At 38.0% G+C, this 27,760-nt stretch overlaps 1 protein-coding gene and 3 pseudogenes across 15 annotated transcripts in view; 3 read left to right on the plus strand and 1 right to left on the minus strand.

Moving 5' to 3' along the window:
- TAB3 (TGF-beta activated kinase 1 (MAP3K7) binding protein 3) overlaps positions 1-27,041 on the minus strand; it is a 56,275-nt gene extending 29,234 nt beyond the window's left edge. For 2 of the 15 annotated variants that reach the window (XR_005656348.1, XM_039878892.1), the window contains exons 1-3: positions 26,332-26,469; positions 24,966-25,050; positions 13,809-13,894 (exon numbers count right to left, since the gene is read on the minus strand). The gene's annotated coding sequence lies outside the window, so the exon portion shown is untranslated. Of the gene's footprint in view, positions 1-11,508; positions 11,964-13,808; positions 13,895-24,965; positions 26,110-26,331; positions 26,470-26,558; positions 26,693-26,907 lie in introns of those variants that run through there. The other 13 variants (XM_039878898.1, XM_039878894.1, XM_039878902.1 and 10 more) reach the window with 13 other exon arrangements.
- On the plus strand, positions 2,212-2,330 carry LOC120615720 (uncharacterized; annotated as a pseudogene).
- Positions 17,799-17,917, plus strand: LOC120615719 (uncharacterized; annotated as a pseudogene).
- Positions 27,042-27,570: 529 nt separating the features above from the next.
- LOC120615728 (uncharacterized) lies at positions 27,571-27,689 on the plus strand (annotated as a pseudogene).
- Positions 27,690-27,760: the final 71 nt, after the last annotated feature.

Raw genomic sequence — 27,760 nt, forward strand, 5'->3', positions numbered from 1 at the left:
TTTTGCTGTGTTTACTCACTATATGGTCAAATATTTTTAGGAATGAGAAGCAAATGCCCACATCTTCACAGGATTTGTGGAAACCACGATTATTAGATACAGGTGTAAAGCACACTTAGAAGGGAGGGTCATATTTCTTGCAAATAGGTCCCAGAACTTTAAATCATATCATTACTTGGGGCAGCATAGAGTACAGAGACTATTTTTAAAATAAAAGGCATTTAAGGAAAATACTGAATTACTTCCTCTGGTTTCTAATTAAGCACATAAATAAATACCATGCAATCTCTAATTTGACTTTTATATAGACACAGAATTTCATTTTGCATGCAATCTGCTGACTTTTTACTGGGCGTCTAGCTGTCTCTTTTTCCTTCCGAGCCAACATTGCCAAGAATTACGTATTCTGCATCTACAGGGTGGCCACAGAGCCCCTATGTATAAAGCTCTGCTTAACCACAGGGAAAAAGAGCTATTAGGGGCTTCTGTAATGACTTCCAACCATCAACACAGAAGATGTCTAAGGAACATGAGGGAAAAGTAAAATGTGGGTCAAGAATACAGATAACTTCCAATGTGGACATATATGGGCCTTCAGGCTACCCTGTACTATTCTGCTCCCCACAGTTCATTCCTCAGTCTGTTCTATCTGGCTCATCTCAGTGTTCCACAGAAACATTCTCTGCTGCTAAATCCAGATGATATATCTTCTGGATATATGCCCTATGCCCCTTGACCTCTGAAGCATCTGACACTACTAATTGTTGCTTCCTTTTTTTCAGCCTCTGTGACATCATACTAGCCTCATTTCTTCCCATCTCTTTTCACATTGTTTCCCTGGGTTTTGCCCTAAACTGCCTCTTCTCATTTTACTTTATTTTGCCCAGTGATCACACCCATTACTAAGGTTTCAATAACAGTTAAAGGCTGATGATTCCCAAACTGGTATCTTAAACATCATACTCTCTCCAAGACTCTAGACACAGCTAACTGCATACTACATACACAGCACCATATGGATATGCCCAAATATATCAGTATGTCCAAAAAGGAGCTCCTTATCACAACCCTTCCCCAAATGCTCTGTTCTCTTCGTGAATATGACCACTCAGTTAACAAAACTAGAAACCAGGGTGTGATCCCTGACTTCCCATTCTTGCACAACCAACTAAACATTGTGCAAACAAGGGGGTCATGGTTTGCACCCGGGTTCTGCCATTTAGTAGTCTCTAAGAAAATCTTTACCTCTGAAGCTTTATCTGTAAAACAAAAATAATAATAGGGTTGTAGAAGAATTTAAATGGCAGTCATAAGTCAGGAAGCATTAGTTACTATTATTCAGGGCATGTCTAAATATTGTTCTCTTCAGCTTCCTGCAGCTCTCCCTGCCTGTCTTGCCTTTCTTCATGTCACAGCCAGATTGTTTTCTAAGATGCAAATCTGATCATATTTCCTATACTCTGTATCCCAACCAAAGAGAGCCATGTGTGATCCTTTGCATGGGTGTCCTGTGCCACCTTTACTTGGGGCATTAGCCCATGATCTTCTATTTGCCAGAGACACTTTTCTATCTTCCTCCCTCCTCCCTGCTTCTCTCAATATTGATCCCAGATAGATCCCATATATATCGGTATTGGTGGGACCTCCTACTGACACCAGCACCATCCCACCTTAGTCCTACTGCCATGTCTCTCCTCCTACATTGGGCTAGAGGGCCCTCTGCGATGTTACCACAGGAAAACCAAACACGTTATACTTAAGCCACCTGTGTATCTTAAGATCTCTCATACAAAACTATATAGTTCTATCTGGAATGTGCTGTTACGCCAGAGTGAGGAAGTATTCAAAAAATGATGGGAGCTTGTCATAAGGACCTGTAAGTCAGCTTGAGGAGGCTCCTACTGGCCAAATCTGTGCCAATTTGAGCACCAAAATAATTAAGGACACTAATGAATTATAGGCCTGTAGAAAAGAGGAACTCATGAGTCCATATCAATAATAATTAAATACACATATACATAAATGGAGAAAGGAGGACTTTTGCTCATAGTAGAATCCAACTAGTAAACATGCAGGGAGTGCTGGAGCTGGAAAAATCATCATTTTGCAGCCATTATCCAGACTGCTCAAGTTAAGAATCAATGGATGTTAAATCAAGGGGGAAATCTAAATTAAGAACAGGATATATAGATGATCTTAAAGTGTCTCTCTGTCTACAGCCATGCCACCCTGAACGTGCCCAATCTCATTTGATCTCGGAAGCTAAGCAGGTTCGGGCCTGGTTAGTACTTGGATGGGAGACTACCTAAAAAGACCAAGTGCTGTAGGCGTTAAAAAAAAAAAAAGTTTCAAGGGGGAAAATTTTAACTATATTGTGGATAAATCGAACACTGTGACTATGATCAAAATTAACATCACCAATGAGGGGCAGATGTACACCTCCAAATGTGATACCCTGAGAACATATTGCTTTATAGTATTCCAGTCAGGAATGCATAACCTGAAACTAAACATGAAGAAATAGACAAACCCAAAGTGAGAAATGTTCTGTTAAAAAAAAAAAAAAAAGCAGGGGGTGGGGATGAGATGTCTTCTTAAAAATGCCAATGCCATAAAAGACTAAGGCTGAAAAAATATGGATTAAAGTAGAGCCAGGACAACTAAAACCTAGACTGGATCCTATATTAAATGGGAAAAACATTATAAAAGAAATGAATGAGTCAACTGACAAAGCTAAAATGTGGATGGTACATTAGGAAAGTATTCTCTATCAATGTTAAAATTTATTGAATTTACTAAGTTTACTGACTTGAGAACTGTGCTGTGGTTATGTGAGAATATCCCTATTTTTAGGAATCTGGCAATGAAGCATTTAGGGGTAAAGGGCATGATGCATGTAACTTACTCCCAAATGATTCAGGGAAAAAATATATATCATGAACATACATGTGCATAGAGAGAAGCAACAAACTGCAAAGCAAATGGGGAAAAAATGTTAAGAATAGGTGAATCTGGGTAAAGGGTGTACAGTGTTCTTTCTACTATTTTTATTCTTGCAACAGAATTTTGCAAACTCTCTAAGTTTGGAATTACTTCCAAATAAAATGTCAAAACGAAAAGCAAACAGAAAGCCTATAGTTCTATTAGGGGCTATGCCTTGTTCAGCACATTTCCAGAGCCTGACCTAGTACCTGCTCAGATGTTTGTTAAATAACAAAGAATCAGTTTTACTGTACTAAAACGAACTAGCTAATAAAATAAAATATATGTGTATATATATAGATGAACCATACCCCCTATCCCCTGCACACTTTTATTGGGCAGGCAGGGATCACCCATGTGGAACGATTTGTGAATGCTTAGGGAAAAAGAAAAACAGGTTAGGCTACTCAATCAATGGGTATATTTTTCTAGTTTGCCCCTTTAAAAACACCCAAATCTGAAATGCTGAGAATCTACCAGATTAACAATCTGGGCTTTAATTTAAAATGTGAAAACTCCTTAGTGTTCATTTAACTTTTTATCTGAAGCAGGGTTTGAATTATCTACCTTTTCGACCAAAACAAACACGATCTGCCATTTTACTAGTCACGGGAGTCCTAACAAGATGAGTTACCTTGCCAGAACACTGAAGCTCTAAGGCAGCACTGCCCAATAAAAATTCAAGTCACTTAAACTGTTCTAGTAGCCACAATAAGAAAGGTTAGAAAAAGGTGAAATTTTAACATATTTCATTTAACCCAATATATTAAAAATACTATTGTTTCAACATACAATCAATATAAACATCATTTACCCCAGTATTCCTCAGTAACTTTCCTGAAGTCATAAAGCTCTCAGTTGCAGAGCTGGAACTCAAAACCCGTGTGTGTGATTCTAAAATATGTGCTTCTTCTACTATGTTCTGCATAAGTGTATGTGCTGACCGATACAAATTTTATGAAAATGGAAAATTTTTGTCACAAAGAAACCTTTCAGTTCTGACCAAATGCTTTATTTTCTGATTAATATCCTACATATAATATACCCTTGTGGTATGCATGTTCCTAAATTTAAAAGGAAATTATAAAATGCTTCAGATTTGTGTATGTATCTCAAGCAAATTTTTCCAGTATCTTGCAACCAACTTTTATAAGAATATTTACTTTGTTGGGTATTATGTAAATTGTTTAATGTGCTATTATTTAATCCTATGAGATGGGTACTCATATTATAGATGAGAAAAGTTACTTATCCAAGGACATATGAGTGACACATAAATAACATGCAATCAATATGAAAATCATTTATAAGCTAGTATATTTCTTCTCAATTCAGACTGGCCACATTTCAATGGCTCAGCAGCCACCTGTAGTTTGCTGTGACTACCTTACTGGACAGCATAGCTCTAAGGCTTCAGGATTTTTATTTAGATGACAGGCTAAGACCTAAGACAAACTCCTAGATTCCCTAATTCAATATCTCCTTTGAGAGCACACAATTAATTACCTAGGCGAAGGGCCTAGCACAGACTCGGTGTTCAAGGAATATTTGTTAGGTGAAATGAAAAAAAGTGAAATTCATTTAATTTAATGATAAGAATGACATTAGCTAAACAAACCTGCTTGTATTTACAGAAATGGTAACAGGAAATGATTTTTCTGTACTTGCAGGTCTAACCATATTCAGAAACACTCGATGACTATTTATTCATCATCAAGAGCTTCTGAAGCACCCAAAGACTTAACTCAAGCTTTCCTACTGGCTTCAAAGAATAGTTTTATTCATTTCGCAACCATAATTTCAAGTCTTTAAAATATAAGGTGATACAGCTGCCTTTTTATGAGAAGGAAGAAAAAGGGACAAGGGTCAACAACAACAAACATTTCCGTTGTCAAGAGCTTGGGCTCTGCATACTTCAGAGCTCTTAGGAGCAACTAGCTCTCAGCTAGCTTTGTCAACCTTAAGACCATCGGGTGCTACCTAGGCCAAAGTTACCATTAATGTTATCACTATTAGTATCAGCTACCATTTACTGAACAACCAATGCCCTGAAAGGTAGCTATGAAGGAGAATGGGCATATAGCAGAATCGTGACTCAAATAACAAGCCTGCCTTCTCCAAAGTCTGTGTTCTTTCCACTATGTCATTGGCAGGTATCAAGGACATTCTCAATAGAGTGATGATGTGTGCCCTTCTTTGGGTGGGAGAAAAAAAGGCAGCAAACTCCCAACAGTTTATCATCCAAATAGGGGGTTACAGGTATGTGGGAGGTGGAAGACTGAGAAGGGAGGAATGAATCCTTGCACAAATAGCTGTTTTAAGACATACAAAGCAGCAGAGCTAAAAGGAAGAAATTGCCCTGTTTAAAAAACCGGTTACGAATACTTGCCTTTGAACAAACATTAAAAAGCATCTTTAAAATTGAAGCCAAGAACTTACACACCCACAAAGATGGCTACCATCTGAAAAGGTTGATAGTAGATCTACTTTTCACTATGAGTAGGACTCTGAATTGATTAAAAGATGTCTTCTCCTTAAGGGATTATGTATGTAATCTTAATAGTGGTTAGCAGTCGGCCCTGTACATTCACTCACATAAGCACTAACTGGGGTGGAAAATCATTTAGTATTTCACAATGTGTAACACTCTCAAATTTAATTTCTCAGTGATTATAAAATGTTAAAATACTTCTTTTAAAAAAGCAATTTCCTTTCTGTTCACTAGGAGGTTGAGCTAACAGATACTTTACAAATAAAAAATATTCCAGCCAATTTAAGATGAGCCAGTCTCCCTAAAATACACTTAAAAGTTTTACAGTAAAGTACTACATCGTATTTTGTATTTGATCCCACAGAATACAACTAAAATGAGGCACTGTTATATAGTATTTGGATATGATGCAACTCAAAACACAATCTATTCCTGTCTATATACAGTTGACCCTTGAATTACACAGGTTTGAATTGTGCAAGGCCACTTACGCAGATTTTTTTCAATAAACATACAGTTGGCCTTCCATATCCCCGGGTTTTACATCTGCAAATTCAACCAGCTGCGATTCAAAAAACTGTTTGTTTGTTTGTTTATCTTTGACTGGGAATGTGGACTGTATGCACTGTTCAATGCCATTTTATATAAGAGACTAAGCATCTGCAGATTTTGGTATCTGGGGGAGGGGTCCCTGGAACCAATCCCCCAAAGATACTGAGGGACAACTGCTGCAATTAAGTTTTTGGAGAGTCAAAAGTTATACACAGATATTCGACTTCATGGGGGTTGGCATCCCTAAACCCCTGTGTTGTTCAAAGGTCAATTGTATATCAATGTATGCAACAACTATGCAAAATACACATGGACTTTGGGGTATAATGGGACGCTAGTTTTTTATACAATGATAAAGTGATGAGTGATGATTTGACACATTAAAATCAGGCAGAGGACTCAAGCAGAATCAGAATTGTACTGGCTAGGCTAGGATGTGACCAAACTTCTCAGACACCTTTGAAACACCCCCACTAAAGCACAGATGGCCACAGCTGTGGATTGTGGAGCTGTGTTGGCAGTAACCCTAGATCAAGAAAGAACAGTGAAGGCATAAATCACAGTTCTGAAGACACAAAAACCAGGTTCTGTAGGGTAAAAGGCAGAATGAAGATGGCTGAGGGGACTGTGGGCGGGGCTCTGGGACGGTATGCTTAGCAGTGGAATCACCCTGGCTTCCTCTAGTGTGCAGAAGCGCGCCGCGCAGTGACACTACCACCACCACCACCACCACCCCGCCCCCAATCAGGGGTGCTGGCACAAAGCACAGCAGCTGTGGGGATTTCTCCCAACAGAATCCCTTCTCTCAAACATAGGAAGCTGCCCTAGAGCTCTGCTCTGATGCCACAATTCTCCACACTCTAGAAAATGACCTTGACACCTAGGGCTTTCTTTCCACAACCTGTTCTGTGCTCAGCAAATATGGACAGTGATGTTATGGCCCTGACTATTTACCTCTGCCAGAATTTTAGCTCACTTCCAAAAATAATTGTATCACAGATTATGAACCAATGGTCGTCAGCTGAATCCAGCCCACCTATCTGCTCTGGTGATGTTAGAAAGAAAAAAAAGTTTTCACACTTTAAAATAGGGAAATTTTACATAAAAATTTGAGTATTTACCTTTCCTCTGATAAATAAAAAGATCTAGCAACAGTAGACAACAATGGGCTGAAGCTGAGGTGTCATTTCCCCCTTTAGAATGGACATACGCTCTCCAGCTTGCCTAGTTTCTACAATCCCTAGGGTGTCCCAGACACTGAAGCCTGGCCTTGCTTCACTCATTGACATACTTGCTGGATCTGTGACCCCCAAAATGTGTTCAAAAGAGAGGTTTAAAGCTAGTACTTTAAGTATCAGTCTCGTCTAGTGTGTCTCAATGGTATGCTTTGATGTGGTAGTTTGGGACACAATAATTCATACAAGCCTATTCCATGTGTCACAAGGTCTTTGGCACCCTGGCCCCTCCTGTAAAATCCCAGGAACACCCCCAAGCGACCCCTAGAGAGGCACATTATCTTGGGCTGACAACCACTGTTAGCATGTTACCTTTGGTGAGGTGAGCATTTCCCAGATTTGAAGAGTTAGCCTTGTCATGAGAAAACTTAAAATTAAAAAATAAAGGAATCATTTCCTTTTCTGATTGGTCTGGTCCAAATAGTAATTATTGATCAAAAACGTATACTAGTATAAAACATTAGAACTTTCACTCATTTTCTTGCTACTTTGCAGGTTTTGATTTTAGGTCATATTTACTGAGCTCTATCCATGTACCAGGCACTATGCTACATGCTTTATCTCATTTAATCCCTACAATCATCCACATTTTATAAATGAGGAAATGTGAGGCTCAGAAAGGATAAATAATTTGCCTGTGGGTCACACAGTTAAGCAGCAAAGCTAAGATACAAACCTGAAGTCTATGCTTTAACCATTATTCTCTTGTACTGTTGGGTACATGGTTAAGATTCTGATGATGTCATAACTCTTAAAGACAGTGTAAAATTTAAACAAAAAACTGCTTTCAAAACATGAGAGTTTTTGTATCAGATTGTGGATTCTTCAAGGTAAACAGCAAGAAGTGGCTGATGTTAGAGCATAACAAATGATCTTCTACTGGCACAGGTAAGGAAGGGTTCCAATTTCAGGATTTTTCATGAGTATATATGAAGGTATTACTACCAAGTAACAAGGGACAGTAACTTTCATATTCCTCTCTCTCCCTAAATGAGCCTTCCAAATAAGTTCTAGAACAATCATCCTATAGGATTTTCATTACAGTGGAAACCATTCTGAAATTGTCACATTTGCTGCATCTATCTTATATTCTGTTATATTCTCAAGAGATATGCACATTAAAAGAATCATTTAGAGCAATCAATTTAAATGCAGCCCCCAGAAACAAACCGAAGCATATTCATATTAAATTTAAACTTAACGCCTCTCGCCCCAAGTGAATATCTATTTGCCAGCTACCACCTATACAGGACTTTTCATATGTGCCACTCCCTGCCTTCTACTACCAACCTTCTGCCAAAATAAAAATAAAGGTACTTGGGACCTCCTCCCAATTCTGAGGTTAGTAAAAAGGAGGTAGGATATTAAAAAATAAACAAAGCTTAATGAACCATAGTGGTATATGATAAAAGAAATGGGGAAGCCTTAATTCTTATTAGCAAAAAATTTGTTCGATTAAGAATACTGAGTTGTTGTTTGGGATAAAATGGTCTATAAAAAATGGTATACAGAGAAATCAAAGGTTTCCTTTATAAAGTGACTTTAAAAATATCTCAAACATTCTGGAAAAAAGGCAAAACTATAGAGACAGTAAAAAGATGAGTGGTTGCAGGAGTTTGCGGGGAAGAAAGGAGGGGTCATAGGTGAAGCATAGGAGAATTTTTAGGGTGGTGAAATTATTCTGTATGATACTATAATAGTAGATACGTGACATTATGCACTTGTCAAACACAGAAATTTATAACACAAAGTGTGAACCTTAAAGTATGCAGATTTTAAAAAATCTTGAAATGGAGATATGTACAAAACAATATTACCTCAGGGGATGGAGGAGAAGGTACTGATTTAAATAACTTTCGAAATGAATAGAGTGTATAAGGCTAAAGGCAAAAGGAACTGTACATAATAAATACTGTACTCTAGTTGATGATACTGCTACCCAGGGGAGTATCAAGTTAAGAAAACTGATATACATCTATACATGTATACTGGGACTGAACAAGTAAGTAAATGGATGGTGAGTGGTGGCAGCCAGGCTTCTCACTGTTGGAGTGGGAAGTTACAGACAAGCAAGGGGAGAAGGCCAGAATGATCCATGTGGTATGTGGTAATGGATCAGAGTTAAGAGACATCAGTGTGAACTCATGTTTTAGAGAGAGATATATATTTATATATAACATATAGATACATAGAAATATTTATAGATATGCATAAATATATATAGTATACACACAAGATTTCAGCTATAAAGGCTTAGAAGCAGCAACACTCCAGTAGCAATGAGCACACTTAGCACCCAAACCTTGACTTCCAAAGGCATTCTCTAATAAAAGGAACCAGGGCTTTGTGGAGAGCTGCTGATTCTAGAACTGGAACGGGATATACAAGGATGAGCCTGGAAATGCTCAAAACAAACAAACAAACAAAAACTATGGTATGGAGGCATGCCAGTGACGTAGGAGCCAAACAAAAGTGCCCCCAATGACCAAAGCTGGAAAAATTTGAGCAATGAAATAAAGTAGTATTAGATTATGACTCAAAGTATGAAATAAAAGTTCATGAGCCCATACTGATATAAAGAAATGACTGAATGAATAAAATGAGGGAGAAGAGATACAACTTCCCATGCCAAGAATTCCCACTAATTTATATAGAACACCCTCAGGTGATGGAGCATAATTTCCCACTCCTTAAGTGTAGACAATATAGTGACTTCTTTCCAAATAGCATAGTACAGAAAGGAGTTTAAAAAAAAAAAACAAGAGTGATGTTACCATAGAGAAACCTAACAAACATCTTCTCAGCCAAATGACCAGTCAACATAAAGTGATAAATCATGTTGATAGTATGTACTCTTGATATGTTGTGATGAGAATGTAAGAATGACACTTTACCTCTGTGGTCTTCCTCCCCCAAACCCATAACCCCAGTCTAATCATCAGAAAAACATCAGACAAATCTCAATTGAGGGACAATCTACAAAATACCTGATCAGTTCTCCTCAAAACTGACAAGGTCATCAAAACAAGGGAAGTCTGAGAAACTGTCACAACTAAGAGATGCCTAAGGAGACATAATGTCTACATGTAATATGGTATTTTGGTGAGATCCTAAAACAGAAAAAATATATTAGGTAAAAACTAAAAAAATCTGAATAAAGTATGCACTTTAGTTTTGTAACAATGTTTCAATACTGGTTAATTTTAACAAATGTACCATGCTAATATAAGCTGTTAATAATAGAGGAAACTAGGTACAGGATATATGGGAATTCCCTGTATTATCTTCTCGATTTTTCTGTAAAATTAGAACTGTTCTAAAAAATAAAATCTATGTAAAAAAAATTTTTTTAAGTACCTCAAGATAGTTTATGAGCCTAGCACAGGAGTCTTATTCACATCTCCAGTTCTGAAAGCACCTTTTCAATAGCCTGGAATGGAAATCTGACAAAATGAGGAGATAGTTATCCTTTTGCTAACTTCTCAACTCAATATCGAAACGAAACATGACAAAAACTCAGACTTCTGGTGTCTTAAAGTAACAGCAGACAGAATGCTAGATAGACCACACCTTTAGGGCAGGTGGTTCTTTCTCAAGTATCATCACGAGCTGAATCTTCTTCTTTTCCTTTAGGTCAGAAATATCTTAAGTAATTAAATTCTATATTATTCCACAGAAGAAAGACCAAAAGACAGTCCACTGTTTGTTTTCATAAGGCTTTTGCGGCATACCTGGTTGTGACTCACACCCTAAGCCCCCCATTCTATTTAGAGAAGAAATGATAAGCCCGGGCCTATCAAGCATGTATAAAATTTTCAATTGCACAGAAAAATAGCATACAACTTTTTAAAAATGATGACTATTATATAATTCCTTTCTGTTCCATTAAGAGCAATTTCTATATAGAATAGTAGCCTTATTGGCTTATTTTGACAAATGAGCATTCTCTCTTACCATCATTTAGAAGCTATCTTCATTCCCGGTAAACTTAGTAATTCAATGTTAAATGATAGTGGCTTATATCAGAGCCATCATGCATACTAGTTTCTAATTAATCTCCTGACTCAAACTCTTTTTATAACCACAGCAAAGCTAAAATAGCATATACTGTTTATACTGTATAATTTCAGCACTTTACCATACTTTTTATTTTTCAATTTCTCAGTTACTTTATCTTCAACATTACCCAAAAAATGAACTTCAAGTATGAGCAAGTACAGTGCACCTAACATGAATGCTGTTTTTTACCATGTGTAGTAGCTTTTTCCAATCTTCAATATGACAATGCAATATCCATCCCACATTCATGTTAAACTTCTCCCATCAACTTCAATCAGCACAGCTTTCTTCCCTTCCTAAAGGCCTATAAAAGTCATTGTGTTTATTACCACTTTCAGCACTTGAAATGTTTATTAACTTTTTACTGCCCCCTAGATTTTATTACTATAAATCTTAAGAAAGAAAACCAAACATGTTCTTTTAGCTATAGCGCCTCGTGCACACTAAATACTTAGCAGAAACGAAAAATGTAGGGCTTTTAAATAATTGGAAAAATAGTTTGCTCTGGTTGAGGTGTTCCAAGGTCTTTGTTGGGTCAATTCTTAAATGACATTATTTAAAAAGAAAGACAGGACAACCTATTACTAAAACAAAGAGAATACTTAGAACAGTGCTTTTCAAATGGTAGGTTGTAACCTATTAGTGAATTATGTAATAAATTTACTGAGTAATGGCAGGTATTTAAAGGAAAAAAAAAAGAAAACAAAATATTAGAATGCCTCATACATAGTAATAGTAAATAAATATTGATTCAAAAAACTTGTCTGAGGGGTATGTGTGTATGTACTAGATCATGATTAAAATGTACTTCTTACTCTGAGAAATGCTGACATGACATGAATATGGTGAGGAATTCTAGGTTATATAAGAAAAATATTTAACACTTTTCCTTTTTACTTTTATCTAAATGGCAGTTTTCTAATTAAAGTGGAGTTTTGTGAGAAACGTCTTGATATGAAAGCTGAAACAACTCTAATGTTATGAATTTTTTTGTGACTTTATTTTTCTCAAATGCAGCCTCGATGTGTTTTGTGCACTGGAACTCTCTCACATACTACTGGAGGCTCTTGCTTTCTAAAGGATTTTTTTAAAAATGAGTTATCAGTCTCATTAACCTAGATATCAAGGTCACACACTGGAAGAGTATGAAAGATCAACAAAAATGCCATTCATATTCATTTATTTAACAAATGTCTAGCCTGATAATGCTCCTGAATCCCTTTTTCATTCCGTTAATAAAATCTGAGCACTCAGCTTGGGGATACAGAAGACCCGTGCCCTCAAAGTGAGAGAAACACACCGATAGTTGTTAATAGAGTGGGATTAAGTCCCATAGTTAAGTTGTCAGAAAAAGAAACAATTAAGGTAAGACAAGGAAAAGGAGCACCAAGGAAAGTTTCATGAAAGAGATGACATTTAAGCTGGAGTGTAAAAAAAATAGCATTAAAAAAATAAAAATAATAAAATTATAAAGCTGGAAGGAACTGTACGCATCATCTAACCCAATGATTCTTAACTGAGGACAATTTTACCCTACAAGGCACATTTGTTAATGTCTCGTGACATTTTTGATTGTCATACTGAGGAGGGGTGCTACTGGCATTTGGTGGGCAAAGGCCAAGGATGATGCTAAATATCTTACAGTGCACAGGACAACCCCTGACAACAAAGAATTATCTGGCCCAAATGTCAATAGTGCGAAGACTAAGAAACCCTGAACCCAACCTCAGTATAACAGCCTTGTTTTATACAAGAAGGTAACTAAAATCTAGAGGGATTTAAAAACTTCCTAAAAAGCCAAGATGATAAAACAGGCCTCATAACACCTTGTCCAGTGTTTAAGTCACAACACACACCCATGTATGTTGTTATGCTAGGAAACAGGTGTTAAAAAGAGTGGGAACATCTTTATAAGGTGGCAAAACAAGCTATCTAGAAATCAAAGCTAATATTGAATAATCTTTCTTATTTTGTTGCTTAGTCTTTTTTGATGCAGATCTAGCGATGGCTCAAAACAAGAACTATGCTACAATACGTTTAAAAAATTATACCCTGATTTCATGGTACATAATACTAGATTTGTCATTTATACAACTCATTTATTGAACATGAATCTGAGAATAAGAAAAGTTACAATAAAAACTAGGAAGTTTGAAGATCAACATATGCATGCACACCCAGTAAATCCTTGGGGCAGGTCTTTCGAGCTCCACCAGCTCCACTCAACTTCTAAGCCCTTTTAAATGCTGGTGAGCTTTCTAATAACAAATAAATTGTACAAAGAACTTGCCTAGGGTCCTGATTTAGGGTCTAAATCTAAAAACATAAAACCACCTGGACATCTTCACACTCTTAAATGCACAAAAGGTGTGGGGGTGGGGGCGAGGGAGTGGAGTGATATTAACAGCAACATGGATTAGTTTTCAAAATAGTTTTTTGTTCTAATATAATTACAGGAATACAAAGACACATAGATATACACTCCTTACCTCCAATTTGTCAATTCAACTGATGCTTTGTCCAGTTTGACAAGCAACAATTCACAATAAAAACCTTGAAGGCTGAAGACACTGTCCTAAAAAAATGAAAGACCAAAAGTGGTAAGATTCAAACTGTGAAAGGCTGAAAGGAGACAGTGTGAGTCAGTGATACAGTGTACAAATAAAAGGTCTCAAAAAAGCAAGCAGCCATCTGTACACCTTTACAACCTGGAATTACAGTGAATGAAGTTTATGTTCGATAGATACCAGACTGCCTGAGCCACCCTTCTCCCTTCCCAGTCAGTCATCTCTAATGCCTAAGGCAGAGCTGGCAACAGCAGAAGACAGCCAGAACCTTTTCTGAGGTTTTGGCTTCAGAGAAAGCTAGCAAGAGGAACTTTAGTTGCATCCCTGGCAAACCATCAGGGGTCCCTAGGGCTACCCATGATATATTTATTAGTCATTATATTTTAATGGGTTTGATTACAAAACTGCTGATGCTCTTAAATGGAATTCAGAAAGGTGAGCCCAGCAATCTAGAAGAAATTAGAGGTTACACTGTATCTGATAGGCTGAGAGGGACAAAAGGAAAATCTTCTCCCCCAACTTCAGGTTAAGAACCTGAAGGGCTGGCACCTTAGACATTAAGAGTGAACCAGAAATTAATCAGGCCATACACTGACTGTAACTTGACCTTGAGTCATCTTGTGGGCTCAGAAAAATCTCGAAAGCTGAGTTTAGACTAAGTAATCCTGGATTCCCTCAAGCAGATGCCAGTAAACAAACAAACAAACAAACAAATAAATAAATCCTTTCTAGGAGATAGCATCATCCTTGGTCTCAAATGATTTCTCAAACAATTTTTCAAATCTAACACCCAGCATACAATTAAAGACAATCACACACACAAGAATAAGATAGAAAGCCATAGAAACAACAGACTCATGGAGACTCTAAATATTAGATTACCAAACATAGATTTTAAAATTATGTGTATATGTTCAAGGAAACAGATGAACACCAAACTTAAAGATCTCAGCAATGAAGTAGAAACCATAAAAAGCGACATAGCAGATTTTTAAAAGAAGCAAAGAGTAATTCTGCAACTGAAAAATACAAAAACTGAAATTAAAATTTCAATGAACAGTTTTAACAGCCAATGGACACAGTTGAGACAGTAAATAAAAAAATGAGAGAAAAAAGCTCAGAATGAAGAGAGGGTAAGAAACATGAGGGTATAATGAGGAGGTCTAACATCCAACCCAGTAAACTGGAATCCCAGAAGGAAAAGAGAGACAGTATGGGGCAGAAGCAATATTTGAATAGCTGGAATTTTCCAAAAATGATGAAAGATGTCAAACAAATTTAAGACTCTCAATGAATTCCTACTGAAAACTGACAAAGAAAAACTTAAAAGCATCCCAAGAGGGGAAAAGATTACTTTCAAAGAAGCACAGTTAGCTTAATTCTCAACAACAAAAATGGAAGCTAAAAGACTTTATAATGGTATCTCTAAAGAACAGAAAGAAAAACTGCCAACCTAGTATAGTACTGCAGAGAAAATATACATCAAGAATGAAAATGAAATTTTTCAGACAAAAATAGAGTTCATATCCAGCACACCTCCACTAAGAAATCATAAAGCAAAAGAAAACTGACCCAAAATGGAAGGTTACAGATGCGAAAGGAATGAAGAATCATGATAATGTAAGTAAGCATGTGAAAAATCTAATGGAACATTTGACTGTGTAAAATAATGTCTTATGGAATTTAAAATATGTACAGAAACTACTTATCTAAATACATAGAGCTTTTTGTAAAAACAAATATACAGAAAATTAAATTACAGGACAGCAGCATGTATGTCAGGAGGTGAGTAAATGGAACTAAGGTGTTTTTAATGTTCTTGTTTTGTTGCTATGAAAAATACCATTGGAATTTTAATAGGGATTACATTGAATATGTAGATTGCTTTGGGCATTATGAACATTTTAACAATATTTTTCCAATCTATGAGCACAAAATATCATTCCATTTAGCTGTGTTTTCTTCAATTTCTTTCATCAATTTCTCATGATATTCAATATACTGGTCTTTGACTTCCTTGGTTAAATTTATTCCTAGGTATTTTATTCTTTTTGATGCAGTTGTAAATAGGATTTTCTTAATTTCTTTTTGACAGTTCAATATTAGTGTAAAGAAACGCAACAGATTTTTGAATATTGATTTTGTATCCTGAAACATTTACTGAATTTGTTTTTTAGTTCTTAACAGTTCTTTGTGTGTTTTGCCATTTGTTGACAACATGGATGGACCTGGAAAGCATCATGCTAAGTGAAAAAAAGAGAGAAAAACAAATACCATATGCTCTCTATTATATGTGAAATCTAAAAACAAAAACAAGTTTGTAGATACAGAGAACAGAATGGTGGTTGCTAAAAGTGGGGGTGAGAGAAATGGGTGAACTGTTTTTGTTTTAGTTTAAATTGAATAAAACATTTTTTAGAAAAGAAAGAACAGGTGTATTCCTTAACTCGTTTTACAAGGCCACCAAAACCTAACAAAGACAGTATAAGAAAACAAAATAAAGGTCAATTTCACTCAAGAACAAAGATCCAAAAGGATCTTAAAAGGAAAATACAATAATGACCAAACTGAGTTTATTCCTGGAAAGCAAAGTTGATTTAGCATTAGGAAATCAATCAATATAATTTCATTCAAAGAGCAACAGTAGGAAAAGCATTTGATAAAATCCAATATCACTCATGATATAAGCTCTTACCAAATCAAGAACAGGATGAAACTTCCTTAATCTAATAGAGTAGGAAAAAATTAAAGCAAATATCAAAGTTTTCTCTTTGAGAAAGAGAACGAGATAATGGCACTCTCTATTACCACTTCTATTCAATATTATAATCTACATATTAGTCAAGCACAGTAAGAAAAAAAAGTATAACCATTTGAAAGAACAAAAAGACTGAAGATAAATTACTAAAAGTAATGAACATTTAACACAATTGCTAGATACAAGACTGATATACAAATATCAACTGTATCTTTACAAACAAAATGAAGTCTATAAAAATTTACAGTATGGAAAAAATACCGAATACCTATGAATACCATCTCATAAGATGTGAATGACTTTCTGGAGAAAATTATAAACATTACTGAGAAATTGAAGAGGACCTAAATAAATAGAGCAGTATATCATGTTCATGAACTAGAAAATAATACGAAAAAGATGTCAATTCTTGCTAAGTTGCTTTATAGATCCCATGCAAGTCAAACCAAAATCTCAACAGGTTTTCTGCATGAATGTGTGTTATGTGTGGTATGTAGAAAGTAACAAGACACTAAAATTCATATAAATGTGCAAAGGGCCAAGAATAGCCAAAATTCTCTCAAAGGACAACCGGGTGGAAGAACTTGTTCTACTGAAAATCAAAACTTAAGATAAAACTGTGTAAAGAAGACAGTGTGGTTATCAGTGCAAGGACTAATGGAACAGAATAGACAGCCTAGAAACACAACCACAGACAGGGATATATTTGATTCCTGACAATAGCAGGGAAAAGACAGTGTGCTGTCCATGTGGGAAAAAACAATACTGTCCCCCTTTCCTCACAGGATGCACAAAAATCAATTTCAGATAGATGCTAAACCATACATGAGAGCCAAAACAATGAAGCTTCTAGAGGAGGACGAAAGAGAGTATCTGCAAAACCTTGGGATGGGAAAGGCCATTTTAAATTGAACCTGATATTTAGTTTAAACATAAAGGAAAATACTGATAAATTGGACTACATTAAAATTAAGAACTTTGGTTTATCAGAAGACGCATTAAAAATGAAAAAGCATGCTCTTGCAAGCAGCAAGGGATCGTTTATTTCTAGCATATAATAAAGAACTACAAATCACAAAGTCAAAATAGGCCAGGAAATACCTGACACATTTTTGAAGGAATTCAACCTAAAATAGTTATAAAAACACAAACCTATCTACGGCCATGCAATCCTGAACATGCCTGATTCCATCTGATCTTGGAAGCTAAGCAGGGTCAGGCCTGGTTAGTACTTGGATGGGAGGCCACCAAGGAAGACCAGGTGCTGTAGGCGTTAAAAGAACCACAAACATAAGTCACCTAGAAGATTTAGTTATAAATACTGACCCTTTCCCTAAGATTTAGAGTAAAAGATTTTACTATACATTAGCATTTAAAAAAATTTTTAGATGCCTATATTAAAATAAACCAGTTCTCCCATTCTTTCTCTAGTTAGAACTCTAAAACCCATAGTACTTACACTGAAAAAGTCTTATTTAAGAAATGTTTGCCTATGCCAAGACCATAATGACATTCTCAAAACTAAGACCTACATACATATCCATCAACAGAATGATATATAGTGATATATTCACACAACAGGATATATAGTAATGAGAAGGAACAGTCTATAACTACACACCATTTAGATAAATCTCACATTCATAATGTTGCACAAGGTAGTATAGTAGGATTCCATATAGGTAAAGTACAAAAGTAGGCAAAACTAATCTGATATTTTAAAAGTCAGGATGATAGTCAGGAAAAAGAGTGGAAGTGACCAGAAGGGCAAACAAAGGGGCTTCTAAGTGGCTGATAACATTCACTTTCTTGATCTGAGGTGCTGGTACCCGACTGTTCTCAGCTGGTAAAAATTCACTGGACTGTTTACTACTGATGTGCACTCTCTGCATATATATTAAACTTCAATAAATTCTCAGTGTGAAGAAGTACCTATTTTTAAAAACTGGTTAGGAGATATGAGAACAAAATGTTTGAAGTCCATCTCTTCAGGTCAAAGCACAGAAATCGAATAACTAAAACTTAAAAAGCATGTATTAGACATGCTAATTACCAAAAAATATTCATAGAAGTGTCGAACCAACTAGTGACTCTCAAACTTACAGTGACATTGGTTTGAAACAAATTACTACTCCCCAATAAATTGATTTATATCTAGATTTAGTGACTAGTGTTGATTTATAAAGGTCTAAGACAAGCAACTTGGTCTTCCAGGTTTTTATTAAATAAGAGGGTCTTTCAAACCTCAGAAAAGAATAGATTCACCTATCTAGTCAAATCTCCAAATTTTACAAATGAAAAAACCAAGGTCCTTTGAAGTTGGGTGATTTGTCCTCAAGGTTATAAACAGCTCTTGGTAAGTAGAAACAACTGAAGTTATTTAATTAAGTTCACTCCTCAACCAATTTTCTGAAAGTTCTAGGGGATTTCCACCACCAAGAAAGTTTGTTTACTGGAAGTGTCCCTCAGTACACACCTTATTCAATTAAAACATTTTCACCCAAATATTACTAACTCAGAATTAATTTCTTTGCTATCCATGACTAATAGCCAAAAGCTATTTCTGGGGCAGAAAAGATAAGACTTTCTGAAAGTAAAGTTCATAATGTGCAACCTAACAGATAACGTTCCGTTTATAATAAATGACAACTTTGACATCAAACTTAGGCATATGTGATAATTTAGAATGACAATGGCACCTATAGCATATGGTACCCCTGAAAAAGACTTTAAAAAATCAATCATGACCACAAACATTACATATAAACAAAAAAGTATGCTCATTAGCGACAAATTATTGTACTAATATTTCTTATTAAATCAATCATAAGTACTAAACTAATTTCTCCAACTTATTCTATTAGCTTCTATATCCAGTATGAAGTATGTTTCCTAACTTTAACATTTTTAAAAGAATGACCTGTCATTTTGAAGCTAAATCCATCAAAAGTTAACAGTACATAACAAATCCATTTAGTCCTGTGAAAACATATTTTTAAATTATAAAATGCTTTAGTCTCCACTCCATGCCCATATTCTTTCCTCTATCACATGACTCTCCTTTCATTTCAAATTATAAAGTTCGGTGCTGAGATGAATCCCTGCACTTGCCATCCCCAGGGAAAACACCTGGCCTTTCGAGAACCTACAGAAATCTTAAATCAGAGAATAGTTTCACGGCCACAGAAATTTATTCACTCAAGAACTGATCTCAATGATATAAACACAAACAATTAAAAGTGACTTAACAGGTAAATGCAACATGGTATCCTGGATTGGATCCAGGAACAGAAAAGGAGTTAAATTAGTAGGAAAAGTAGTGAAATTGAATAAAATTGCAGTTTAGCTAAAAGTAATGTACTAATCTTAGTGTCTTATGTTACCTACAAATGTACCATGGTTATGTATATACCTCGGTAAAGGAAATATAGAACTCTGTAGTATCTCTGTAATTTTTCTGCAAATCTAAAATTATTCCAAAATGAGAAACTTACTTAAAAAGAAATGACTTAGTTTGAACTACCAAAAGTCGAAAAGTTTGTGCCTCAAAATTCTTGACCCAATCACATGTCCACAGTCAAGTATCTTCAAATAAGTGTCTCCCCATCCTCTCAAGGCCTAAATACGGGATGGGGACAGGTTCATAGAAGAGATTCTAAATGCTACCCATTTCTCCGATATTACTAAATAAACCCCAGAAAAGCCTCGAAAGAGAAAAAAAAAGATGCTTACTTTAGGCAGGGATGAAAATGAAAAGCTATGAAACCATTTCTCGTTGGAAAGGAAGATTAATCAATCCTATTTAAGTACAATAGATATGGGCAGTGAACTGCAAAGTGGGGAGGTATTCTAGAGGTCCTAAAACAGTAAGGCTTAACAGTAAATATGTAACATCTCCTATGCACTCACCTATGGGCCAGGTGCTGTTTTAAGCGCTTTACATATATTAACACATTTAACCCTCCTAAGAACCCTATAAGGTAGGCAGTAGTTATAATTACATTTTATAGATGAGAATTCTGTAATGGAACAGAGAATTGAAGGCAACTTACTATACTATACAGCCTTCTGAGGAGACAATCCGAGAAAACGTTCCTGTCTGCTACAGGCCTCGTCCCACTACTTACCCTGTGCTCAGCCTCCACCAGAGAAGAAAGCCCTCTGCCCAAGACTTGGGAGTCCTTGCTAGGATGGTGAAAGAATGTGACTCCACCATCCCATCTTCAAGATTATGTTCCTAATCTTTCAGTACCTGATGCACTCAGTGTACTCAGAGCATATTCTTGTTGAGACAATATTATACATAGAAGCTAGTTTTTACAATATTATCAGTTTTCAAATTCAGATATGTTGGGCTGGCCTGGGAATCTGAAGGGCACATGTGACATTATTTCTGTGGGAAAATGGTGATTTCCAAAAAGAAACTCTTATAAATGGACCATTTAAAAACTGAGGATCCCTCTACAGGTTCTGGCCTTATAGATGCCAAAATTATCAGTAAAAATACTGTAGCTACTCGAATAATCCAGTTGCTCACACATCAAAGTGGCACACAGCTCCTTTACATAACACAACAGGAATGGTGTTACTGAAAAAAAATTAGTTTAATATTTTATGCATTTCCTTCACTGTGGCCAATTTTGGATGTATCCAGCAGTGAATATACTTCTCTCCCTGCCCTAAACTTTGCATTAAAAAATTACTACCAAATAAACAAATATATCTTACACATACACACACCCAGAACAGAAGGGGTGTCATCTCAGAAGGTAGCCAAAGTAGTAACAGTAGCAGCAATAATGAGGATGACAAATTAATAATAACGATAGGAGTAATAATACCGAGAAGAACTAACAGCATTTACCATTGCTAGGCCTGTCCTAAATATTATATAGCCTCTGGTTCTTTTAATCCCCACAAAAATTCTGTGATGTAGATATTACACTATCCCAATTTCAAAAATGAGGAAACAGGTCAGAGATTAAGCAACTTGCTCAAGATCACCGAGCTAGTTAGTGTCAAAAGTAAGATTTGAACATTTGAGCATGTTACCCTTAGAGATAATGTTTTTAACAACTGAACTCTATTAAAAATAAACACAGGATACTTACTCAAATTCATTTTTAAGACGAGAGTGGTTTAGAGACCGCCCCCCCAAAAAAAGACCCATCTTGCCTTTTATTAGGAATATGTACTTCAACTAAGCTGAAATTGCATTTAAGGAGAACAAATTTAAAATGTATTTTGCTTTGCTTTTATCACTCTGAAATCCTTCAGTTAATTGAATACTACAAAAAGTGGTAACAGCATATAACTTAAACAACAGACTAATAAAACTTTATTTTAAGTCTACCACTAAGTAAACTAGGGTAAAATAACTGCAAGAGTTCCAATACCCTTGAAAGTATCAAAACAGCAGCAAGATATAGTGGGAACAGGATATTCCTTTTATGACAAAGAAAAACTGTTCTTTCCACAACACTGTAACTTCTGCTTTAATGACGAACATGGCCCTGGGATGGAATGAACCTCAATTGTTATGTCAAAACATGTGCCTAAATTCAAAAATTCTTTACTGACAATCTAAAAAGGCTATCAGTTTTATCTCCCAGAAAAGCCATCTGATCCGCATAACACATCTAATTTTGGAGACCTAAGGTGTGCTCCCTACCATGCCACTGAGTAATTAACAGAGCAGGCTCCCTACTTCCCCAACAACTTCTGGAGCACAGACTTAGGTTTTAAGTCACCTGTTTGAACCTCAGAACTTGCCTTCCCAGGAAACAAAGGTCTATGTGCCAGATTTCTGAGCCAGCTCACAAAAACTTAAACACTCGTAAAGGTTACAAAAGTATAACACCAAACCTGCATAAGCAATGTTTCTATAGGAAAATCTATTTAGCAGTCAACTCAGAATAAAAGCAGCTACCCCCTGCCCACTCAGCCCTGAAAGTAGAATTCTTCCCTCCCCCTGACTGGGAATCTGAACTCCCCTAGGACCACAGGCCCAGGCTTCCAAGATCAAGGTATGAACGAGGGCGGTTGGCAGTGCATTAGGCTCAGAGTTAAAAAGACAAAAATGCAGACCTGCAGTGGGAGGACATCCTAGGATGAGGAAGGCAAGACCTACTTAGGAGATCAGGATGAAGCGTGAGATGGCAGCTTATAGGAGAGCAAGGAAAAAGTGCTGAGAGTCCAGGTGGGCTGTAGAAGACGGGGGAAACAGTGCCTACTCCTGCAGCGGATGGGCTTTTACAAACTTTCCTCCTTAATGCTTAGGAGAGGGAAGGAAAAGGAAAAGAAACTGGGGCAAGAGTCTTGACACTGCCTCCCTCAATCTGGCTATTCTCATTCTCCTCAAGAAAGAATGGAGTGGGTTAAGGGGTCCTGACCGAGTCCCTCTTGAACTCCTGGAGCACGGGGATTCGGAAAAGGGAAGTAAACTTAGAGGACTTTCGTTGCCCTCCTTATCAGCTTCCACGCTTTAAGACTTCACTGTCAACTAGAAACTAAGGGAAAAGCTCCAGGTACTAGGAGGAAGTGTCAGAAAGAGAGGAAGGAAAGTAAGGAAAGAAATTTGAAACAGAAATGTTGAACAAATAATAGAACTGCCAATGAATGAAACTATAATAAATGTTCTTAAATGTTTACGATTGATTCATTTGGACAGTTCCAAATATTTCATTAGGTCCATTTCACTTTAGACAAATGAATACTTGTGGCCGTGGTAATAAATTAAGGTTTATTATGCAGAAGGTATGAAAAAAAGCTTCTCAATACATATGAGACAATTTCCTGATGTCTTTTCTTTGTATAGCAGCAATATAAATCATTTCAGGCTTTTTTATTTACTTGGTGAGTACTCAGTTACATTATCATTTGTCGATTTTTTTCACCCCAATAATCCAAATACCATGAGTAATTACCTTCACAAATAAGGAAGTGTATTTAACTCTTTCCTGGGAGTATACCCATAATGAAAAGCTCATTCAGACCAAACATTGCCCATCAAGACTCCAAGTTATCACCTTAAGCAAAGCTCCAAACTCTATATAAAACAAGCGCGCAGGCAGATGTGTCCTGAGAAGCACAGGACTTCTTTTTCCTCAGCCTCTATCTAACGCCCATGTTTCCACGAAGGCCTATTTAACTGAAAGCCCCCAAAGAATTTACTTCTTAAAAGATGAAACCGCAAACCCGAAATTCCATAACTTCTCCAGAACTTCCGGCCAGGAATAATTAATTCAACAGGTAAACCTAACCCAAAGACCTGTGGAGGATGAGTGCCAGCACCTAGCAACTTTTTCTTTCTTTACAAATTTCAGCTGCTATTCTTTCAGTTGAACCTTCTCTTGAGCAGAGATAGTGCCTGGATGGCAAGCTCAGCAGCATATCCAAGATGCAAGAGCAGGGGCCAGTGGGTGACAAAAAGTGACCAACAGCCATGCACTGGCAAGATGTTCCTGCTGTTTCACTGACATCTATGATACTGACAGGGAACCTAGAAGGTTTTTCACTTCCTAGCCCCACAGAAGATTATGCTGGATCCCAGAATAGCTACCGTATTTTCTGCAAACCACGACTGGGTCCAAAACTTCTATACTAAAGAGAAGAAAAACGGCGTCTGTTATCAAGTACGCCACTTGCTGGAGAAGGTAGGTGGGTGGCTCGGTAGGTGGGTGGGTAATGTGTGTGTATACCTCCAAGCTATGATATAGCAAATTCAAACCCTTATCAATAGTTGGTATTTTATTTTAGTAATATAATTGGAAAAACTATTCAAGACCAGAGTAAACAAAATATTTGATCTTTGAAGTATTTGGAGCATGCTGAAACTGGAGACAAAGCTATCGAAAACATCTGGATTTCAGATAGGTCACTACCGGTTACCAAGAAGCCTTACTATGGCTACTAAGAATCCTAACTAATCAGCAGACCTGCTAAAAATGTTACCTCTGGCTAGAAAATGAAGGTATCTTAAGAAAATAAAACTTGATTATCTTCAGACAAGAACACTGAAAGCTTTCAAGATTACCAACAAAACTGAAAGGTTTCTTTGTGACAAAAATTTCCATTTTCATAAAATTTGTATCGGTCAGCACATACACGTATGCAGAGTATAGTTAAAAAAAAAAGCACATATTTTAGAATCAGACACACAGGTTTGAGTTCCAGCTCTGCAACTGAGCTTTATGACCTCAGGAAAGTTACTGAGGAATACCGGAGGTGTCCTTATCTGTACAACAGGGATAATGTTATCTTTAGCACAGAGTAGCTGTGAGGATTAAACACAAACATATGTAATTCACCAAGCCCAGTACCTGAATATACTGTGTTCGCTCCCTTCCCTCCAACACAAACTGTACGAAGCGTGGTATCTATAATTGAGAAGACTGTCAAATAAACCTGTGGAAAAAATTCAGAGTGACAGAACATAGATTACGTTCTGTCAAATGTAAAGACAAAATCACATATTTAATATTTAACTTCGCTAAAGTCTTGCCCTTAAGTCAGTTGTAGGCAAATGGGCGGCGGCGCTAAAGTCGAAAAACTTCATTATCACACACTAACAATTTAAAATTATGCTTGCGATCTTCCAGTGTTCACAGACACCACTACAAAACTTCCCATAGGTATGATGATGCCCTTTAAAATTTAATTCTGTGAAAAATTACCTCATCTCAAAAGCCCTTTCCCCATCTAAATGTTTTTCTTCCCTCAAATGTTCTTGTATACTACTGCAACGCATTTGCAAAGAAAAAAAGTAAATCCCCTTATCCTTCCAAAAAAAGTGTGCAAAAGAAGCTAAGTTTGTCGAATTGTTCTTTCCCATTCATTCTTGTTCTTTTACAAACTAGAAGCACATCACAAGCCAAAAGTGCTGTGTGACTGACAAATGCCACTGAAGAACACATGGAATTGACAAGCACTGTCTGGACCAAAGGTGACAAGTTTTCTTAAGCAATTTTTAAAAACTACGTTTCAGCAAGGACAGAAATGCTTTTTTATCGACAGTATGAACTTTTGACTTTATGTGTAGCTTACTTTATACTTTATAATATAGCCACCTTGTCCCCCATGCCACTCCCCAAAAAATCCTGCTTTCATGCACTTTAATGGGCTGGCACACAGTACTAAACTACAGAGCGTCACTGTTAATAACTCTAATCTGCTGCTGGACCTCAGAGGAGTGCTTATGTGATCTTCTTTAAATGAACGTAGACGATGTTTTTGCCTTACTACACACCTGACAACAATCATTTGCAAACCTCTTTTATAACAATTACTACTAACCGTCCCCACGTTTCTCAACACCCTCAACAACCCCAACCTTGGTGCTGTTAGTTCTCGTCCGCAAACGCCTTGCTAGGGCTTGAAGCCCATCCACATAGGTTCGCTCTTCCTAAAAGTCGAGGCGAGAAAGGACATCATCCCTTCGGTTCGGGGGGCGAAGGCCAACCCAGGCTCCCGGCCACTCCCTCTCTCCTTGGCCGTCCGGGACCGGCGCGCCAGGCCCTGCGCAGACCTCCCGCAGCCCCAGGCCGAGTCGAACCCCCGGGACACCGGCAGTCGCGCACACGCCCACCGCCCGGGCGCTGGGTCACCGGGACCATCCTGAGGACGACCCTGAGGCCACCCCCGACGCCACAGTCGGGGCAGGTGCCGGGCCTCCTCACGGACACTCACCCGGCAGCTGCTGCTCTCGTACGCTGCTGCCGCTGCCTCACCCTCACTCCCGTCCTGTTCCCGCGGGGGGTCCGGGCTGGCGCTGCTTCCCCGCCCGACCCCCCTTCGGGTGCGCACCGCGCGGGGCCCGGATACGGTGAGAGCTGCCACCGCCCCCTTTCCTCCCTCCTCCCTTTTCCCTCCTCCCTCCTCCCTCCTCACTCCTCCCTTCGTGCGTCTCCTCCCACCGAGGTCCGCCTCGTATTTCCTGGATCCGGTCTCGGCGAGAACTAGGCAAGAGAACCGCCGGCTTCACGGCTCCCGTCGGGTGCCGTCGCTCGCCAGGCACAAAGATGGCACCACTAGGCACTTGCCGAGGAGGATCTCGCGAGGCTTCCCTCACAGCAACCGGAGGGCGGGGGCCCACGGGAAAGATGGTCAATTAGAGTAGTCTGAGCCGGCTTCTGAGAGAACGCTCTCGTATATCGGCAAGGGGCAGTACTAGAGACAGCGGAAGTTATTGCGCCTGCGCACGGGCGTGCGCTCACGCATGCCCAGAACAGCCCCTCAAATAGCACCCAGTGCTTGGTGTTTTACCTGTTTCCTCTAGGGGCACGGAGCAGAGAAGGAGGGGTCGGTGGAACCAGGAATGAAATTCCGGAAAGGGCTGAGCAGGACCCGGCAGCGAAGTGAGAGGCTTCCCTTAAGGCTGAGTTATCCCCTCAGAGCTCAAAGGGCCAACACACTTTGGAGTGCCCGGGAGTCCTCTCAATCCTTTCCTTACCCTGCCTGTCACCGAGTATTCTTTGCAAAGTCTCAGTGCCTTCATCTTGTTGTCGATTCGCGTTATTTATTGAGAGCTTTCTGTGTGCTTGGAGCTGTGCTCGCAGCTGGCAGCCCCAGCCCTCCTGTTTCTCACATCACCGTCTAACTTTCTCTTTCATTTTGGCGCGGTGTGAGCCTTCCACATCTCATACTATTAACTGCTTCTGTTCCTGTTTTAATTTTCCTCGCTCACTCATTCATTATAACGTGTGTCGTTCAGAGTTTCCTATGTCCCAGGTGCTGAGGAAACACGTGCTCTGATAAGGGAGCTATTGGCCTGAGGAGATGGATGGGGGGTGGGGGGGAGTGACAACACTTAAGCACAGTGATAAAAATGAATGCAGGGGAGTGACACACTGGCGGCAGGGTGTCATGAAATATATCAAAGAAAAATTCTTGAAGGGAGTCTCACAGGCATAGAATTTAGTAAAGTGGATCTACGGCCATACTTCCCTGAAGGAGCCCGATCCCGTCTGCTCTTGGAAGCTAAGCAGGGTCAGGCCTGGTTAGTACTTGGATGGGAGACCACCTAGGAACACGAGGTGCTGTAGGCGGTGAAAAATAAAAAAGATAAAGGATCGTAAGCTGACAAGATCCTTGCATTCTATGAGGTCAACCAAGGGTT

Source organism: Pteropus medius, unplaced genomic scaffold (genome assembly GCF_902729225.1).
Source record: "Pteropus medius unplaced genomic scaffold, Ma_sr-lr_union100, whole genome shotgun sequence".
NCBI classification, from domain to species: Eukaryota; Metazoa; Chordata; class Mammalia; order Chiroptera; family Pteropodidae; genus Pteropus; species Pteropus medius.